The following is a 22,135-nucleotide window of genomic DNA, read 5'->3' as shown; positions in this document are numbered from 1 at the left end:
TTAAAATTAACTCTGAACTAAGATTAAAATTCAATACTAAATTAAGTACTGAATTAAAATCCACAGATGCTACTGACCCATATTAACCAACTAGAAAAAGGTGTCCCTTCTCAAAACACCTTTCTTCTATGTCTGAAAATCATAATATACTAATTTTGTTAAAACAATTTACAACCATCATCCAGAAATGTTATAATAAATATACAAATTAATGTCTATTTCATGAAGGATGTCCTACTAGATGTGGCAGTATACAACCTAGACAACAGTCCATGGTAGCTGTCTCAGCAGTATATGGCAGCCATCTCAGCTCAACATCCAGGAATTGTCTTTCCTCTGTCTTTTTTTACACTATTGAATTTAACAGACTACATTTATGAGTGCTTTTTGTGTGTGTGTGGAAGGGACCAGGGGCCTCTGGCAGGAATTTCACAGATGTAGGCACTCACAGTCAAGCAAAGTCCTGGGGAGAAAGAAGAGGCAAAGACTTCCTGTGTGGGAGATACTCATGTGGTGGCCTTGGAGAGTAAAAGAGCTTAGACTCAGAAAGTGTTCTAAGCAATCTAGAACACTGTTTCCCAAATGGTTGCAGCCTAAACCCACTCTGTGCTTGGATTTCTCCCTTGGCCTCTGTCTTTCTGGCTGATCCCAACTTCCCACTCTACTTCTCCTCCATCCTAGGGTGCCTCTGCAGCAGCAAATGTGGGTGCTTCAACAATCTGAAGTCTTTGGTTGTGAACAGTGCTAACCATCCCCGGGAAAGAAAAGCAGCTCTCTCCCCTGCTCTCCAGGGCCAGCAGATGGGCACCGTGGGGTCCAGCCCAGCCTGGCCAGAGCAAGTCCAGGAACACATGCTTCTCACTGTTCAGGGCACTGCTCAGATCCCCCAAGCATAGTTTTGGAAACTCTGATCCAGAACCCTGGATTGCAGGTTTTAAATCTTTTTTATTTCATGTTTACAAGTAATGCAAAATCATTTGAGAAAAATACTAAAAAGAATGAAGAAGAAAATAAGTTTCCCTTCATCTCATTAACCAGAAGTAAGTTGTCTGTTTTTTTGTTCTGATTACAGAAATAAGATAGTCATTGTAGAAAATCTAGAAGATAAAATTAAGGGAAACACTTTCTCTATCACTGACTGTCACTTCTGGTATGATCTTTTCAGTCTTTTCTTATGTACATTTTTGTTTTGAAACAGGGTCTGGCTCTATTGCCCAGGTTGGAGTGCAGGGTGTGATCTTGGCTCACTACAACCTCTACCTCCAGGGCTCAAACAATCCTCCTACACCAGCCTCCCAAGTAGCTGGGACTATAAGCACGTGCCACCGTGCTGGGCTGATTTTTGTATTTTTTGGTGGAGATGGGGTTTGCCATGTTGCCTGGGCTGGTCTCACTCTCCTGAGCTCAAGCAATTCTCCCACCTTGGCCTCCCAAAGTGCTGGTATTACAGATGTGAGCGACTGTGCCTGGCCTATGTACAGTGTTTTTAAAACAAATTAAATTATATCACAAATATGGCTTGCTGTGGTATTTTTAAATTATTTGTATAGTATGAGCATTTCCAATCATTTTAAGATGTATTTCTACTTCTTTACTTTTAAAATCATTTCACTTATTAATTTATGAATAGGTAATATGTCCACATGGTACAAAATTTGAAAAACATGAAAGAACATAAAGTGAATAATTTTTCCCTTTGTTCCTGCTCCCCTAATGGGCCACCAGTTATAACAGGATTTTGTATGTCCTTCCTAATATAGCTTATCAATTTACACACACACCCACATTCCATTTAATATATTTAGGATATAGTTCCACAGAAGTACATGAGTGGAATGAATGATCTCGTTGTTTTGAACAACTGTATAGTATGTTACATTGAAAGCTGTCCCATACTATGTACCCAATGCCCTATTGGTAGACATTTAGGGCACTTCCAGCTTTTGCATTAAAGCAATATTGTAATAACTCTCCTTGTATATATTTATAGATATCATTAGACACAAATGCAAATCCTGCAGTATAAATTCCTAAAAGTTAAATTCCTGGGTCAAAGGGTTTGCGCATTTTAAATTTCAATAGATATTGCCAAATATCTTCCCACTTCCAGAGTATGTGGGACTCCAAGATGGCCCAGATAATCTTCATCTGGTTCATGTCCCCAAGTGCTCTCCTCCCACACTGAATCAGAGCTTGTCTATGTGATGCATAGAGTGTGGTGGAGATAGTGTGTGACTTCTGGGGCTCGATTATAAAAGGTCTTGCAGCTAAAATCTGTTTCCTTAGATTATTCAGGAAAGAGCCACCACGTCATGACAACACATGTCATGAGAAAGCCCTGAGGAGAGGTCCCTGTGGGGAGAAACTGAGACCTCCCACCACCAACTAGAATCGCCTTGCCAGCCATGTGAGTGAGGCATTTTGGAAGGGAACTGGGCGATGCAGTTGAGCTTTCAGCTGAGGGCAATCTCATGAAACACCCCAAGCCAGAAAGACCCACTAAGATGCTCCAAAATCACTTACACACAGAAACTAGGAGACGTGACAAATGTTTCTTGTTGTCATAAACTACTAAGTTTAAGAGTTTGTGATGCCGGGTGCGGTGGCTCACGCCTGTAATCCCAGCACTTTGGGAGGCCGAGACAGGCGGATCACGAGGTCAGGAGATCGAGACCATCCTGGCTAACACGGTGAAACCCCGTCTCTACTAAAAATACAAAAAATTAGCCGGGTGCGGTGGTGGGCGCCTGTAGTCCCAGCTACATGGGAGGCTGAGGCAGAAGAATGGCATGAACCCGGGAGGTGGAGCTTGCAGCGAGCCGAGATTGCACCACTGCACTCCAGCCTGGGTGACAGAGCAAGACTCCGTCTCAAAAAAAAAAAAAGAGTTTGTGATATTGCAATAGGTAACTAATACAGTGTATGAGAGTTCCAGTTCTCTCCCTCAAAAACACAAGTTACCAACCATTTTACTCTTTCACTAGTGATAATGGTATCTCATGTTGCTTTAATATGCATCTCTCTTATTTGGAGTGAGGTTGAGCACTTTTTCATATATTTAAGAAAATTAGCCTGGCACAGTGGCTCATACCTGTAATCCCAACACTTTGGGAGGCTGAGGCGAGCAGATCATGAAATCAGGAGTTCAAGACCAGCCTGACTAACATGGTGAAACCCCGTCTCCACTAAAAATACAAAATTTAGCCAGGCATGGTGGCATGCGCCTGTAATCCAGCTACTCGGGAGGCTGAAGCAGGAGAATCACTTGAACCCGTGAGGCAGAGGTTGCAATGAGCCGAGATCACGCCACTGCACTCCAGCCTAGGTGACAAAGAGAGACTCCATCTCAAAAAAAAAAAAAAAAAAAAAAAAAGCAAATTAGTATTTTCTGTGAACTGTGTATGTATTTTCTCTGTCATTTTTTCACAGAGGCCTAATACTTCACCAAAGAAGTTTAATGTGACTAATTTAACTATTCTCTTATTATCAGACACTGAAGTAAATTTCCACATTTTGATATGAGCAATACTGGCATAAACATCACAATTCTTTCTCCATATATCTGATCATTTCCTGAAAAGGGATTACTATAAAGAGAATTAGTAGGCAAAAGTGCATTATAAAACAGAATATGTGTAATCAGAGCTGTCTTGAAATCTGTCTAATTTCTTAAGGCTCTTTGTACAGACTAGTAAATGTCTTTTGTTTGTTTTTTGTTTTGTTTTGAGATAGAGTTTCACTCTTGTTGCCAAGGCTGGAGTGCAGTCGCGTGATCTCAGCTCACTGCAGCCTCCGCCTCCCAGGTTCAAGCAATTCTCCTGCCTCCGTCTCCCAAGTAGCTGGGACTACAGGTGCCCGCCACCATGCCCGGCTAATTTTTTGCATTTGTAGTAGAGACAGCATTTCACCATGTTGGCCAGACTGGTCTCAAACTCCTGACTTCAGGTGATTTGCCCACCTTGGCCTCCCAAAGTGCTGGTGTGAGCCACCATGTGCAGCCACAAATGTATTTTACAAAAAACTTTCATTAACATATATTCCTACTTGTAGTATCTATCTCAACCCCACCCTTCACCAAAGTGAATATTATCATTAAAAAAAAAAAAAAAAAAAAAAGTTGTGCTGAGTATGGTAGCTTACACCTGCAATCCCAGCACTTTGGGAGGCCAAGGTGGGAGGACTACTTGAGGCCAGGAATTCAAGACCTGGCTGGGCAACAAAGCAAGATCCCGTCTTCACAAACTAAAAAAATTAGCCAGTCATGGTGGCGTGTACTTGTAGTCCCAGCTACTAAGGAGGCTGAGGAGGGAGCATTACTTAAGCCCAGGAGGTTGAGGCTTCAGTGAGCCTTGATAGTGCCACGGTACTCCAGCCTGACCAACCAAGCAAGACCCTGTTGCAAAAAAGAAAAAGAAAAAAAAAAGTTGCCAAAAGACAAAAATGGCCTTATACTAGCAACATTGCTTTGGAGGACCATTCTCATCAAGAATTGAGAGATTCTTCCCAATCCCAACTTGGGAATTTTCTCAATCCCAACTTAGCTACCTGATGTTGGGATTGCACCAAGACGTGATTATTCAATAGAGACTCCTTAGGGCCTCCAGCATCATCGCAGATTCCCACTGTCACCTGCCTGTCACCTGAAATGAACCTAGCTTGGACAATAACTTAAGAAAAGGTAGCTGCTAAGCTTGTGAGAATCACAGAAGCTGGGATCCAATGCTCAAAGCTTTGGCCACATGGATGCCAAATTTCTGGGATAGCTCTGATCATACATATTCTGGTCATAACCCCAAAAGCACATGCATGGTTGTCAGACCTGGTGTCCCCAGACAGGGTGTGGAAAATGTGGGTGCAAATCTTATTACACATGCATTTCCTTGGCTCACATTCCCCAGGCACACTGTGAGGTACAATCGGGATGGGCCTATGAATGGCCGAGTGGCAAGAGCCCAGGGTCTTGACTGGGAGGGGTGAAAGTCTCCTGAAGCAAGATCACAGGCCTGTGAACTTCCCCTTCCAGGAGGTTTGGAATTCTCCAGGTCTCAAAGGCCTCTTCGATAAAACTTCAAACCAAGAGAGTTCATGTGATATTATTTAAGCTTCAGGCCTCCTTTCTGCCCAGTCCCAGTCTCGTGTTGCTAAGCAGTCAGCATCCTGCCCTCTTCTCTGACATTCCCCTTCCAGTCCTGCCCTGGACATTCTCACAGCCTTCCCATGGCCCTTGTCTTGCCCACCCTACTTCCAGCCCCATGACAGCCTCTGGTCTCCCTTTCCTATGGATCACAGGCCTTCCCTGGGACCTTGGGGAATTAACAGAAGAAGGAAAAGAGCCTGTTTCCTACGCCTCTAGTTAATTCGAACATTTGGGGCCAAGGTACACCAGAGCCCCTTAGCAAAGGCTTTTCTCAAGACAATGGCTATAAGGCAGTCCCTTCCAAATCCACACATATAGTAGTGACCACATTGTCTAAACCAACCCAATCAAAATGTCTAACAAAATAGGGGTATCTCTGATTGTACTATTTTAGAAAATTCTCATAAAGGTAAGGAATTATTTAACAGACTGCTTTTATGTGGGGAAGATCATTTACAAATAAGATATAAGGAAAATACCCCCCAATATTAATCTTTTTCTTTCCTGAAACTCCCTGACTTTCACCTAATAAGCAAAGTCATCCATGTTGCCTTAAGAGGTGAAGGCCTTGGCCAGCTGCAGTGGCTCACGCCTATAATCCCAGCACTTTGGGAAGCCGAGGTGGGTAGATCACAAGATCAGGAGTTCAAGACCAGCCTGGCCAAGATGATGAAACCCTATCTCTACTAAAAATACAAAAAATTAGTTGGGGGCAGTGACAGGTCCCTGTAATCCCAGCTACTCGGGAGGCTGAGGCAGGAGAATCACTTGAACCCAAGGGGCGGAGGTTGCAGTGAGCCAAGATCTGAGATCGTGCCACTGTACTCCAGTCTGGGTGACAGAGTGAGACTCCGTCTCAAAAAAAAAAAAAAGAAGTGAGGGCCTTCAGGGAGTGAGTGAGTTCACAGACGATTAGATACTAACCCATACAAGTGATGGTGCCAAGAGGTGGTTCCACTGAAATGATTTCCCCCACACCCCCATTAACCACCACCAGTTACCCACTGCAGTCTCTCCACATCAACATACAACTTACGTTACAATTAAACTAATTCCCAAATTCCCAGCCACTGATTTCCAATAAGATTGTTCCTTCTATAGAAATCCATTCCTACCACAGGCCCTTACCCACCCCAAAGCCTCAGAGCAGGATTATACTGTTTAACGATTCCATATCCCAAAGGGCAAACATGGTGCCCAGTAGGCATGCTGTGTTTGTTGGACTGAACTAAACTTTGTGCATTGGTCTTGCTTCTGCCTAGTCCTGCCTCATGAACCTTTTGAATCTTTCAAAATACTGTCTTTCAAATATTTAAAGAAACCATCAAGTTTTATCTGAATATTCTCCAGTGTAAAATTTCCAACCCCTTCAACTGTACTCTGTGTGGCATTCATTCACTCATTCATTTAGTAATTGCATGCTCTGGGGTAATCACTTTAACAATGTGATTCAAATAACAGGTTCAATGTGAACCATGGGTGACAGAAAACTAGACTCACAATAGTGGAGTTGGTTTTTACATTTCATTAAATGGATAATTTAAAATGGAAATAGAACAGGAAGGTCAAGTAAAACTCAGAAAGTCCCCTAGAATTACCCCTCTCTGATGTCTGAGTGTTGTGTAGGTAGTTTTGAAATTCAAAGTTACATCCCACTTTATATGATCTGATCTGCTTGGAACACAGATCTTCTTTCCCACAGTCAGAAACAATGGTACATATAGAGGTGACTCCTCCCTACACCCTGAAAATCCAGCAAAGAGAGAAATCCATACTGAAGCTAACATGCTGTACATTTGCCACTGAATATTATGAGGTATTCTGTGGCCACAGTTGGAATGATTAAACAACACAGGAAAGCAATACAAGTTAATAAGGAAATTGTTACTTATTTTGCTGGTCCTTGAGGATAAGCAGATATTGTTCATTTATTCATTCATTCAAAAACCATGTATTGGGTTTATTTAGAAAAGAAGGAAAAACGTTGACAATATCTGCAGGGATTCTAAAAGGGTGTTCTGGACATCTCAAGGTACTCACAGAGTAATGCAACTAAATTACATGTGATTTCTCTTCTGAATGTACTGTTCTCTCTTCCTCAATACAGGTCTAATACCAACAATATTTACACACTGAAGGCATGAGTATGGCCATCTGGGGGGCTGTGATATTGTTATTGAGGAGTTTTCCAGAGATAACTAGACAAGAGCTACAAAACAATGGAAGGAACTTTAGAAGCTCACAGGTGTGTAACTGAACTAAAACAATTAACTGTGTACTGGAAAAGAAAAGATGAATTTATTAAGTATCTACTTGTGCCAATAAACAAGACAGATATTTTCATAATTCTACAAGAGACAAAAGAAAGGAGGTAATGGGGGGAGATCTGAGTCAGCATATTCTGTGTTGGCCTCCATAAGTTCCTGTCATCTAGGATGTCTCGTTTGATCTCAGAGAAAGATCTAGGTAAGGGAGGAAAGATTGACCTTCCCTATTGGTGTCAGAGGTACCAGAAGCAACACCTACCGCTGCCTCTGTGAGTTAAGGATGCCTGATCTGGGCAGCCAAACTATATATACCTCCAAATGTAGATCCAAAATAATGTGTACACCTTGACCAAAACATAATTGTTTTAGAATAATTGCATAAATTCTCAAAAGAAAAGTAAAAAATAAGTATTAACAACCATTGTGTTCTTCCCCACTTTATACTGCAGGATAATCCGGCATTGCTCACCCAATGTAAAGGCTCTATGGTGAATCCATCAGGCTGTCAGTCAAGTCTTTGTTGAGCTCCTTGGAAATGCACAATAGAAAACTATCCCTCAGGGAGCTTACAATCAAATAGGGAAGTAGATGTTACTAAATAAGAAACAAGGCAGGGCACAGTGGCTCACACCTGTAATCCCAACACTTTGAGATCACTTAATCTCAAAGTGATCACTTGAGTAGAAGGATCACCTGAGCCCAGGAATTCAAGACCAGCCTAAGCAACATAGGGAGACTGTTTACAAATGATTTAAAAATTAGTTGGGCACCATGGCGTGCACCTGTGGTTTCAGCTAATAGGGAGGCTGAGGTAGAAGAATCGCTTGAGCTTGAGAAGTCAAGGCTGCAGTGAGCTGTCATCTTGCTCACTCTCTTGCCCAGCCTGGGCAACAGAGCAAGACCCAGTCTCCAAAATAATAATAATAATAAGGAACTTGAAATAATTAAATTATTATAGATGTGGAAAGGGAAGATCTCAGTTTCAATGGAGCATTGGATTTACTCAAGTCAAGAGGCAAAGCGTGGGCTTCGCTGAATACTGATGCTAAAGCTGAGTTCTGGGCAATGAGTAGCAATGAGCCATGTAAAGAAAAGGAAGTGAGTAGGTCCTGAGGAAAAACAGAGCTTGCCATGTTTGAGGAACTGTGAGATAACTTTTGTGCCCAGTAGAAGACTAAGAATGAAATTGGTTCAAAATGAGGCTGCAGATGTAGGCTTAGATTATATAGGTTGGCCAGAGTAGGAATTTTAGATTTCATTCTAAAAATCAATAGGGAATCATTAAATTGCTTTTAGTTAGAGAGGAAGAATAGCTTCAGAGCAAATTTCCATTTTTTTAAAGATTATTTTTGGGGTAAAACTTCCAGAATAGCCACCACCATCTCCCCCATCACCACATACTCCCCACCGCCATCTCCCCCCACATCCCCCTGCTACCACCACATGCCCCCAACACATGCTCCCCACATCCCCCCCACCGCATCTCTCCACAACAACCACATCCCCCCACCACCTCCACATTCCCCCCACCACCACATCTCCCCACTACCACATCCCCCCACCACCACATACCCCCCACCACCACATCCCCCTCACCACCACCACATCCCCCCCACCACCTCCACCACATCCCCCCACCACCCCACCACCACCACATCCTCCCCACCACATCCCCCCACCACCACCACATCCCCCCACTACCACCACATCCCCCACCAACACATCCCCCACCACATCACCCCCACCACCACATCCCCCCCCCACCACCACCACATCCCCCTCACCACCTCCACATCCCCCCTACCACCTCCACATCCCCCCACCACCACCTCCACATCCCCCCCCACCACCTCCACATACGCCCCTACCACCACCACCCCTGGATCGTGGAAGCTGTATTCTAGGCAGGCACATCTGAGATGACCAGGGTACTCTTTCTCCACCCAGCCCTCATAGGATAGAAACTACCTCAGGATGGCAAGCTGCAAACACTGGTAGTCCAATAGCCCTCTGTCCACATTCCATGTGTTCTTAGGAGAGTTTCCATGCCAGGAAGGTCAAGCCAAGTAGACAAGGGATTGCCATCCACCCACCCCAACCCTATTCATAGAGCATGGGTGTCACATCGAGAAGTGGGTCTCGACCTCCAACTCTGGTGCATAGCACAGGGTCTCTGCCCAGGGGAGAGGCAGGCCATGACATGAAGAGTTCTGTGGCTCTGCCTGAGGGGACCAGCATTTGGAACACAGAGTGGAGAACTCCAGGCCTAAGAATGCTGTGGGTCATGGACAACATGGGGAAACCCCAGCTCTACAAAAAAATTAAAAAAAAAAAATTAACCTGTGTGGTGGTGCGTGCCTGCAATCCCAGCTACTCAGGAGACTGAGGTGGGAGGATCACCTGAGTCTGGGAGGTCAAGGCTGCAGTGAGCAGTGATCATGCTCCTGCACACTGCACTCCAGCCAGGGCAACACAGCAAGCCCCTGTGTAAAAACAAAACAAAACAAAACAAAAACAAAAAAAAAACCAACACTGTGGAAAACCATAAAGATCAGGTGGAGAATAATTAAGAGGAGGCTGGTAGCTCCGTTATACAAGCAAAACAGCAGAACAGAAGTTTAATAGAATGAGGGAAAGAGACAGCCAAAAAGAGGCCTCGTAGGATCACAGTCAACCCTAGCGGTCAAAAGGGTTGTGTGCATGTGCAAGGCTGCCCCCACACAGGAGCAATTGGAGCAGACATGGGGGACGACTTGAAAGCATTCCCCAAGCCTCACAGACTCATCAATACAAGGTGAAGCTTTACTGGAAAAAGGAACTTAAACAGAACATCTGACAAAACACTAAGTGAACAATAAGCTACTCTGCCCCAAGAGGCATCTCCTAAGAAGCCAAGCTTAAAAATAAAATCACACTCAGCCCTGGCAGCCTAGAAGACTGTGCTTCCTCTCTCAGGAGCAATCAGAGAGGAAACTTCCAAGTTACGAGTCCTCGGCTGAATCTGGAATAAAAATGTAAACTGCCTGCCCTGTGATAGCTGACTGCACACCACACATACATCCAAAAGTAAAAGGTAAAAATTTCACTGGTGACTTGCAGTTTCCAGTCTGGCATGTAAGAAGCTTGGAAGTCGCCATTTCGTTGTAACTAAGCACACTGAAAAACCTGCTCTTCTTAGATCCGAGAAAGAAGTGAGGTTAAGATGCAAACCTCTGCCCCCCAAATTGGAAAGACCCACCGGTGAGTACAGAGAATCACAACTTACCACAGCAGAAACCACATGCGGAAACTTCCTCGGAACCAATGCTGTGGTACAGAAATCTGAACTGTAGCCGATAAATTGCTGGAGATAAAAATTCCATGGGGTCCCAGTCATTAGGGAACCTACACTTTTTTGAGTTCTGCCTGCTAGAATCCACAGAGTCTCACGGTGATTTGGGGGAAAAATCTCCTTGTGCTTCTAGCAGAAGAGAGGAGAAAAGGGAACCATTTTGAGGTACACAAGTGCATTTTATTCTTCTTAACAAGGTCTGCCCTCAGGAGAAAGTAGTTAACTGGAGCCTAACCAGCTGGAGTTTTATCGGCACCTAACTAATATGGAGGAAGGGAAATACCCAAATCTATTACGACTGGTTCCAGCTTTCCACGTGAAGGAAGAAAACTACCTAACTCTAGCCCCTTCTAGACTTCCATGTGAGAGAAGGGAAATGACTAACTCCAGCCCACTCTTGCTATTCTGCTCCACCTGGGCTGCGAGGTGCTGAGAAGCACATGTGAAGTTCACAGTCCAGAGGCACAGGCTCCTATGGGCCTGTAGAACATTTCTCCGCCCCACAATACCTTACCACCACATTACTGAAGGCCTGTTTAGGGCGGTTCTTTTTACCCAGAACACCATATCCAGCCATCATGAAGAAATTATGAGGCATACTATAAAACAAAGAACACAGTTTGAAGAAACAAAGCAAGCATCAGAGCCAGGAGACATCAGACTAGGAATTTAAAACAAATATCATTAATATGCTAAGGGCTCTAATGGATAACGTTGGCAGAACACAGTAACAGATGGGCAATGTAAGTAGAGAGGTGGAAATTCAAAGAAAAAACTGCTAGAGATCAAAAACAACAGAAGAGAAATGAAGACTGCTTTGGTGGGGTTATTAGTAGACTGGACACAGGTGAGGAAAGAGTCACTGTGCTTAAGGATATCTCAGTAGAAACCTCCAAAGTTGAAATCAAATAGAAAAAAAAGACTAGAAAAAAACAGAACAGAATATCTAAAAACTGAGACAATTACAAAAGGTGTAAATATACATAATGAGAATACCAGAAGGAGAAGAAAAAAGGAACAAAAAATTATTTTTAAAAGAGTAATTATTTTAAATATTTGAAAAAATAATGACTGAGAATTTCTTCAAATTAATGTCTCACACCAAACCACAGATACAGGAAACTCAGAGAACAAGCATCATAAATGTCAAAAACCTACACCTAGGAATATCATATTTAAACCAAAGAAAACTGAAGATAAAGAAAAAGATCCTGGAAGAAGTAGAGAAAATGGCCAGGCATGGCGGCTCATTCCTGTAATCCCAGCACTTTGGGAGGCCGAGACCGGTGGCTCACTTGAGGCCAGGAGTTCAAGACCAGCCCGGCCAACATGGAGAAACCTCATCTCTACAAAAAATACAAAAATAATTAGCCAGTCATGGTGGCATGCGCCTGTAATCCCAGCTGCTTGGGAGGCTGAGGCAGGAGAATTGCTTGAAACTGGGAGACAGAGGTTTCAATGAGCCAAGATCGTGCCACTGCACTTCAGCCTGGGCGACAGAGAAACCCTGATCCAAAAAAAAAAAAAAGGTAGAGAAAATGAACACCTTATCTACATAGAAGCAAAGATAAGAATTACATCCAACTTCTCCTCAGAAAACATGCAAGCAAAAAGAGAGCGGAGTGAAATACTTAAAGTGTTGAAAGTAAAATACCATCAACCTAGAATGCTGCACCCTGAAAAATTATCTTTCAAAAATGAAGGAGAAATAAAGGCTTGCAGACAAAAAAAAAAAAATTGAAGGAATTCGTTACCAGTAGACTTGAGTTTCAAAAAATGTTACAAGAATTTCTTTAGAGAGAAGGGAAATGATATACGTGAGAAACGTGAATCTATATAAACAAAGAAAGAAGAGAAGTCATACGTGAAGATAAAAAAAAAACTTTCATTTTTCTAATTCTTAATTGATCTAATAGATAAGTTTGTTTAATAATAGCAACAATGTATTTAATTATATATATTTTTCCACCAATATGCTTATGTATAAGTGAATGAATGACAGCAATGATACAAGGTACGGGAGGAAGGAATTGGGATTATTTTGTTATAAGATACTCACACTACCCATGAAGTGGTATAGTGTTGTTTGAAAGCGAACATGGAATAGTTATGAATGTAAATTACAAACACTAGAAAAGAAGCAGAGGGGCAAGAAAATAAAAAGAAGTATTATTGATACTGTAAGAAAGGAGAAAAAATGAAATTATAGAAAATGCTCTCTTAAAACTACAAAAGGAAGAAAAAAGACAAAAATAGAACATAGAACAAGGGCAACAATGGAAAACAGTTTTTTAAATGATAGATATTGGCTGGGCGCAATGGCTCACGCCTTTAATCCCAGCACTTTGGGAGGCCGAGGCAGTTGGATCACCTGAGGTCAGGAGTTCAAGACCAGCCTGACCAACATGGTGAAACCCTGTCTCTACTAAAAAATAGAAAAAACTAGCCGGGCGAGGTGGCGGGCGCCTGTAATCCCAGTTACTCTGAAGGCCGAGGCAGGAGAATCGCTTGAACCTGGGAGGCGGAGTTTGCAGTGAACTGAGTTTGTGCCATTGCGCTCCAGCCTGGGCAACAGAGTGAAACTTCATTTCAAAAAAAAAAAATTAGGCCGGGCGCGGTGGCTCAAGCCTGTAATCCCAGCACTTTGGGAGGCCGAGACGGGCGGATCACGAGGTCAGGAGATCGAGACCATCCTGGCTAACACGGTGAAACCCCATCTCTACTAAAAAATAGAAAAAACTAGCCGGGCGAGGTGGCGGGCACCTGTAGTCCCAGCTACTCGGGAGGCTGAGGCAGGAGAATGGCGTGAACCCGGGAGGCGGAGCTTGCAGTGAGCTGAGATCCGGCCACTGCACTCCAGCCTGGGTGACAGAGCGAGACTCCGTCTCAAAAAAAAAAAAAAAAAAAAAAAAAAAAAATTTGACCAGAGATCAATGAAATTGAAATTAGAAATCAATAGAGAAAACTGATAAAATCAAAAGCTGTTTCTTTGAAAAGATCCACAAAACCAGTAAGTCTCTAGCCATGCAAGCTAATTTAAAAGAGAGAGAGAGAGAGAGAGAGAGAGAAAATACAAATTGTTAATATCAGAAACAGAAGAGGGAACATCACTATAAACATTAAAAGAATAATTTTTAAAATACTATAAACAACTCTATGCTAACAAATTTGATAACCTAGATGAAATAGACTAATTTCTTGAAATACAATCTTCTGAACTCATACAAGAGTAAATTGACAATCTCAATAGGCCTATATCTATTAAATAAATGGAATCAATAGCTTTCCAAAACAGAAAGGGCCCAGCTGAGATGGGTTCACTGGTTAATTCTACCAAACATTTAAGGAAGAAATCCTTCCAACTCTCTACAATCTCATTCAGAAGATAGAAGCAGAGGGAATATTCCCTAGCTTCCCTCATTCTATGAGGCCAGTATTGCTCAATTCCAAAAACAGACAAAGACATTACTAAAGTTAAAAAACTCATAGATCAATGCTTCTCATGACTATAAAAGCAAAAATTTTCAACAAAATATTAGCAAATTAAATTTAAAAATTTATAAAAAGAATTATACCTCAAGACCTAGTGGGATTTATTAACGGTATTTAAGACAGATTCAGTATTCAAAAACCAATTAATATAATCCATCATATCATTAGGTTAAAGAAGAAAAATCATATGATTACATCAAGAGATGCAGAAAAACCGTCTGACAAAATCCAACACCCATTCACAATAAATACTCTCAGTTCACTAGGAATAGAGGGTGCCACAGTTTGGATGTTTGTCCCCTTCAAATCTTATGTTCAAATTTGATCCCCAGTCTGGTGGTATTGACAGGTAGAGCCTAATAGGAGGTGGATGGGTCATGGGGGTGGGCCTGTAATGAACAGATTAATGCCCTCCTTTGGTGAGGGAAGGAGTGGAATCAGTGAGTGAGTTCTTGCACTATTAGTTGCCATAAGAACTGATTATTAAAACAAAACAAAACAAAACTGGCATTTTCCCTCTTTCTCTTGCTTCCTCTCTCACCATATGACTGCTGAACACATTGGCTTTCCTTCACCTTCTGCCATGAGTTGAAGAGCCTGAATCCCTCACCAGAAGCCAGTGCTAATGCTATGCTTACTTTACAGCATGAAGAACTGTGATGCAAATAAACCTCATTTATTTATAAGTCACCCAGCCTCAGGTATTCCTTTATAGCAACACTAAATGGACTAAGAAGGAAACTTCCCACCTTACTGAAGAGTATTTACAAAAAATTACTGTAGTCCACAGCATACTTAATGGTAAGTAACTTAAAATTTTCTGAATAAGATCAGAAATATGGCAAGAATGTCTCCTCTCATCATTAATTTTGAATATTGCACTGGAAGTTTCAGTCAATACAACAAGATTTAAAAAAAACAAAAACAAAAACAAAATAAAAGGTTTACAGATAGGGAAGAAAGAAAGAAAACAAAGGACATGAAAGGACAAAGGACAAAGAAAGAAAACATGATTATCTATGTAGAAAATCTGAAAAATTCATTTAATAACTGGAAATAATAAGTGAACATAGCAGTGTTATAGGACACAAGGTTAATATACAAAAGTCAATCACTTTTTATATATACCGGCAATAAACAAGTGGGATTTGAAAGTAAAAATACAGTACCATTTACCTTGGAACCAAAAGCAATGAAGTACTGAGGCATAAATCTAACAAAATATGTATTTAGGATAGTGCAAAGGTAATTGTGGTTTTTGCAATTACTTTTAATGGCAAAAACTGCAAATTTTTTTCCTTTTCTTTTCTTTCTTTCTTTTTTTTTTTTTTTTTTCTTTTGAGATGAAGTCTTGATCTGTCACCCAGGCTGGAGTGCAATGGCACAATCTTGGCTTTTTCTACCTCTGCCTCCTGGGTTCAAGTGATTCTCCTGTCTCAGCCTCCCAAGTAGCTGGGATTACAGGCGTGTGCCACCATGCCCAGCTAAATTTTTTGTATTTTGTAGAGATAGAGTTTCTCCATGTTGGCCAGGCTGGTCTCAAACTCCTGACCTCAAGTGATCCACCCGCCTCAGCCTCCCAAAGTGCTGGGATTACAGGTATAAGTCACAGTGCCTGACCAAAAAAAACTGCAAGTTCTTTCATATACATGTTGTGTATGATATGAGAAAAGTTACAAAACTCTGATGAAAGAAGGTAAATAAATGGAGAGAGATTCCATGTTCATGAATAGGAAGATTCAATTATATTAATAGAGACATTGTGAAAAGGAATCAAATAATAGCAAGATACTATTTTTAATTCAAATTCAAAAAATACCTTTATATAATTTCTAAAAATACAAAACAGTCCCTGAAATTAAAAACACAAAATATAGTGTGCTGCCTAAAGATCATATTAGATACCACCAAGCTGGAAGACAAGGCTAAGACTGTAAAAGGAATGAAGTATTAAAAAGAAGAATTGGGCCTGGGGCAGTGGCTCAGACCTGTAATTCCAACACTTTGAGAGGCCTGGGTAGGTGGACTGTCTCAAACACCTGAGGCCAGCCTGGGCAACATGACAAAACCCGATCGCTACATAAAATACAAAAAAAAGGTAGCTGGGCATGGTGGCTCATGCCTGTAGTCCCAGCTACTTGGGAGGCTGAGGTGGGAGGATCAATCGAGCCTTAGAGGTCAAGGCTGCAGTGCACCATGATCACACCACTGCACTCCAGCCTGGGTGACAGAACGAGACCTTGTCTCAAAAAAAAAAAAAAAAAAAAGTAGAGAAAATATTAGTGGGAGGATAGAGATAAAGAGGACACAATGAGGGGCTCCAACATGTTCAATATATATTCCAGATGAAAAAATACAGAGAATGCAAGGGAGGCAATATTCAATGGAATAATGGTAGATAATTTTTCAGAATTAATGAATAACATGAATTCTCATATTAAATAACCTTAATAAGTGAAAAAGTAAATATAAGTGTACACTTAGACACATTGTAATGAAATAGAACAAAACCAAAGACAGAAAAAAATTGCAAAGTCGATCAGTAAGAAAAGACAAGTTACACAAAACAGCAATAGGACTGATGTATATTACTTATTGTGTACTATTTATCAGCAGAAACTAGAAACAAATAAAGTATTATTTTCAGTAGAAATTTTTTAATCATAGGAGAAAATGATAAACAAGGTTGTGTGAATAAAATTTAAATCACATTTGCAATTCGTATTACCATTTCCTCTATTATTTCTTGGTAATGTTGTAATATGGTTTTTACAAACCCTAATACTAAGATTGACTCCAAAAGAAGCAGAAAACTGAAACAGGCTAATAACTACTTATATTAATAGTCTAGTATACGTCCCCTGCCCCTCTACACACAAAGGAACTGGGACCAGTTTTATGAGTGGGGTTTGCTAAATCTTAAAAAAAAGGGACAACTTTTTTTTTTTTTTTTTTTTTTTTTTAAAGACGGAGTTTCCCTCTGTCACCCAGGTTGGAGTGCAGTGGCAAGATCTCGGCTCCCTGCAAGCTCCACCTCCCAGGTTCACGACATTCTGCCTCAGCCTCCCGAGTAGCTGGGACTACAGGTGCCCGCCACCATGCCCAGTTAATTTTTTGTGTTTTTAGTAGAGTCGGGGTTTCACCGTGTTAGCCAGGATGGTCTCGATCTCCTGATCTCGTGTTTCGCCCACCTCAGCCTCCCAAAGTGCTGGGATTACAGGCGTGAGCCACCGCTCCCGGCCGACAACTTTCTTTTATATAAACTTTTCAGAAAAAGATGATAGATGATAGAGAAAGAGAAAAGATGATAAATTTCTTTTATGAGTTTAACAAAATATCGATGCCTAAACTAGGCAAGGAGGGTACAGAAAAAGAAAATTACAGACACATCTCTTCAAAAAAGCTAGAACCAAAAGTCCTAAACAAAATATTGGTAAATTGAATAAAGGAATGTATTAAAAAGACAATAGTATGCTTAATTTTGACTTATCCAAGGATACATGGATAGTTTTTATATTAAAATGCCTGTCAGTTAATGTACCATATTAATATATTTTAAAAACCATTTTATTGGCCGGGCGTGGTGGCTCACGCCTATAATCCCAGCACTTTGGGAGGCCGAGGTGGGCGGATCACGAGGTCAGGAGATGGAGACCATCCTGGCTAACACGGGGAAACCCCGTCTCTACTAAAAAATACAAAACATTAGCTGGGCGTGGTGGCAGGTGCCTGTAGTCCCAGCTACTCTAGAGGCTAAGGCAGGAGAATGGCGTGAACTCGGGAGGCGGAGCTTGCAGTAAGCCGAGATGAAGCCACTGCACTCCAGCCTGGGCCACAGAGCGAGGCTCCGTCTCAAAAACAAAAGAAAAACATTTTATTACCTTCTAGTTTGATGCATGCTAAAAGCTTGTACTAAAAGCTTGCTACAAATTGGGTGCTTGGGTGATGGGTGCACCAAAAATCTCACAAATCACCACTAAAGAACTTACTCATGTAACCAAATACCACCTGTTCCCCAATAACCTAGGGAAATCAAACAATTTTTTAAAATAAAATGCAATAGGCCAGGCACGGTGGCTCACGCCTGTATTCCCAGGACTTTGGGAGGCCGAGGCGGGCAGATCATGAGGTCAGGAGATGGAGACCACAGTGAAACCTCATGATCCACCAGCCTCGGCCTCCCAAAGTGCTGGGATTACAGGCGTGAGCTACCACACCCGGCCTAGAATTTTATATTTTAAAATTAAAGTAAAAACTTTTCAGACAAAAGCTGAGAAAATATGTCACCAGAGCCTTGTACTGTAAGAAATACTCAAGGGAATTCTTCATACTAAATGGAAATGACCCCAGTCAGAAGCATTGAACTATAAATATGTAGATAAAATAAATAAATTTTTACTGTTTAAAAACACTAGTAACAATGCCATGTAGAGATTAAAACATAGGTAGTAATAAAATGTGACAGTAACATAAAGTGTGAGAGGGATATAAATGGAACCAAACTTGTAAATTTTTTTTTTTTTTTTTGAGATGGAGTCTCGCTCTGTCACCCAGGCTGGAGTGCAGTGGCACAATCTTGGCTCACTGCAACCTCCACCTCCCAGGTTCAAGCAATTCTCCTGTCTCAGCCTCCTGAGTAGCTGGGATTACAGGTGCCCACCACCACGCCCAGCTAATTTTTGTATTTCTAGCAGAGATAGGGTTTCACCATGTTGGCCAGGTTGGTCTCAAACTCCTGACCTCAGGCGATCTGCCTGACTCGGCCTCCCAAAGTGCTGGGATTACAGGCGCGAGGCACTGTGCCAGGCCAACTTGTAAATTTTTGGCATGGTTCAGAAAGTGGCAAAAGTATTCATTTAAGGTAGGCTTTAATAAATCAAGGAATATGTTGTCATTTATTTAGTAACCACTAAAAGATTAATAAAAGTATACATTACTCAAAGATCAAAACAGAAGGTTATAAGAAAAATATTTTGTTAATCCAAAAAAGAGTAAGGGAGGAGCAAGGAAGAAACAAAGGAATAGAATGAACAGGAATAGAAATAGAAATAGAAATAGAAATAGAAATAGAAATAGAAAATAAACAGGACAGCAGACCCAAACTCAATTGTATCATTGAGTATAAACATTAAATACAAATGGGTGAATCACTGCAATTAAAAGATAAATACTCTGAGGTGGGAAGATCACTGGAGGTCAGGAAATCAAGACCAGCCTGGGCAGCACAGCAAGACCCTGTCTCTTAAAACATGGAAAAAAAAAATTAGCTGGGTGTGGTGGCACATGCCTGTAGTCCCAGCTATTTGGAAAGCTAAGGCGGAAGGATAGTCAGAGCCAAGGAGGTCAAGGGTGCAGTGAGCCATGATCCAGCCACTGCACTCTAACCTGGGTGACAGAGCCAGACTCTGTCTCAAAAAATATATATTTATAATTTTTTAAAGGTCAACTATAAGCTGTTTATATGGACCTGGCATGATGGCTCATGCCTGTAATCCCAGCACTTTGGGAGGCTGAGGGGGACGGATCGCCTGAGGTCAGGAGTTCGAGACCAGCCCAGCCAAAATGGTGAAACCCTGTTTCCACTAAAAATACAAAAAATTAGCTGGGCATGGTGGTGGGCACCTGTAATCCCAGCTACTCAGGAGGCTGAGTCAGGAGAATTGCTTGAACTTGGGAGGCGGAGGTTGCAGTGAGCCAAGATTGTGCCACTGCACTCCAGCCTGGGCAACAGAGTGAGACTCCATCTCAAAAAAAATAAAGAAAGAAAGAAAGAAAGAAAAGAAAAAAAAACTGTTTATATACCCCAGGGGGAAAAAACCCTTTTAAGTATAAAGTTAAGATATATTGAGAGAAAAAAAAAAAGAAGAAACATTGTATTTTGGTGTATGTTCCCTATACACTTGAAAATAATATGCATCATGCAGTAGTTGGCTGTACTGTTTTATAAATGTCTATTAAGTCAAGTTGATTAATTGTACTTTTCAAACCTTTTATATCCTTAGTGAGTTTTTAATCTGCTTGTTCTATCGTTTCCTATAAGAGCTGATACCAAAGTTTTCCACTGTAATTGCTGATTTACACAGTTCTCCTTTTAGTTTTATTAATTTTTGCTTTTATATTTTGATACTGTCATTAAGTGCATAAATGTATATATATATATACATAAGTGTGTATATATATGTTCATACATATATAAAAAACAACATAAGACACTAATGAAAGAAATATTACTACAGTTAAAGAGATTTCATATAATAAAAAGAAATTGGAAGATTTAACAACTTTTAAACATGGAAATTTTAACAAGTACTTTGAATAGCAAAAATATAGACTATATTTGTTGAACATAGTAGATTTCAACTATAAATAAATTTTTAAAAGATTCCTAGAATCCTTAGATATTTTGAGATTGGACACTTATTTTTGAATAGCCCATGGGTCATAGAATTAATCACAATGAAGGCCGGGCGCAGTGGCTCACACCTGTAATCCCAGCAGTTTGGGAGGCCGAGGCAGGTAGATCATGAGGTCAGGAGATAAAGACCATCCTGGCAAACATGGTGAAACTCCATCTCTACAAACAATTAGCCGGGCATGGTGGCGGGCACCTGTAGTCCCAGCTACTCGGGACGTTGAGGCGGGAGAATGGCATGAACCCAGAAGGTGGAGCTTGCAGTGAGCTGAGATCACGCCACTGCACTCCAGCCTGGGTGACAGAGCGAGACTCTGTCTCAAAAAAAGAAAAGAGTTAATCACAATGAATATCAGAAAATACTTTAAACTGAACAAAGAGCAAAAAATTTACTACATATAAAAATGTGTAAGAAGCAGTTACAGCAGTGCCAAGAGAGAAATGTAAAATGTTAAATGTATGTATGAGAAAAAAGAGAATGATTGAAAATAAATTATGAAAGTCTCCAATTTAGGCTAAAAACACAACAGGAAACAACTCAAATAAAGTAGGATAGATAAGATCTGAAAACAATGAAAGAGAAAGCGAATATACAATACAGAAACTTAACAAACAAAGCCTAGAGTGGCTCTTTGAAAATATTATTAAAATCAATAAATACATAGAAAAATTGATGAAAATAATGGAGAGAGTACAAATTATGAATTTCAAGAATTCTACAGATAAAAAGATAAAATGATATTATTAAATAATTTGGGTAATGATTTTGACAGTTGTGCTAAAATAAAACAAATTATTGCACAAATAAAAGTTAACAATATTGAAATAAAAAATACAAATTCTCAATAGTTCCATATCTATAAGTTACATTTGTCATTTATAAACTTTCTCCAGAGAAACCCTCAAACTTAAATGTTCTCACTCTTTAGCTCTTCTAAATACATAATTTAAAAATTCTTAATTTTACAGAAGCTCTTTGAAATCATAAAAATTTGACAGTATTTCCCAATTCATTTTATGAGCTAGCCTAATCTTAATACCAAAACTCAAAGAGGACATTCTAAGAAAGGAAAATTATAGATTACCATCCTCATGAACCTAAACACAGTAATTCTATATTTAAAAATCTGGGGTTATGTAAAAAGAGTAATATATAATGACCAATGGGCTTTTTCCACTAATGCAAGTATATTCATTATGTATTACTGCATAATAAATTACTTCTTTTTTTTTCTTTTTTTTCTTTTTTTTGAGATGGAGGCTCACTCTGTCACCCAGGCTACAGTGCGGTGGCGCCATCTCGGCTCACTGCAACCTCTGCCTCCTGGGTTCAAGTGATTCTCTTGCCTCAGCCTCCCTAGTAGCTGGGACTACAGGCACGCATCACCATGCCCAGCTAAACTTTTGTAGTTTTAGTAGACATGGGGTTTCACCATATTGGCCAGGATGGTCTCGATTTCTTGACCTCGTGATCTGCCTGCCTCACCCTCCCAAAG

Source organism: Macaca mulatta, chromosome 14 (assembly GCF_049350105.2).
Source record: "Macaca mulatta isolate MMU2019108-1 chromosome 14, T2T-MMU8v2.0, whole genome shotgun sequence".
Classification (NCBI taxonomy): domain Eukaryota; kingdom Metazoa; phylum Chordata; class Mammalia; order Primates; family Cercopithecidae; genus Macaca; species Macaca mulatta.
Note: the sequence above shows the minus strand (reverse complement) of the source record.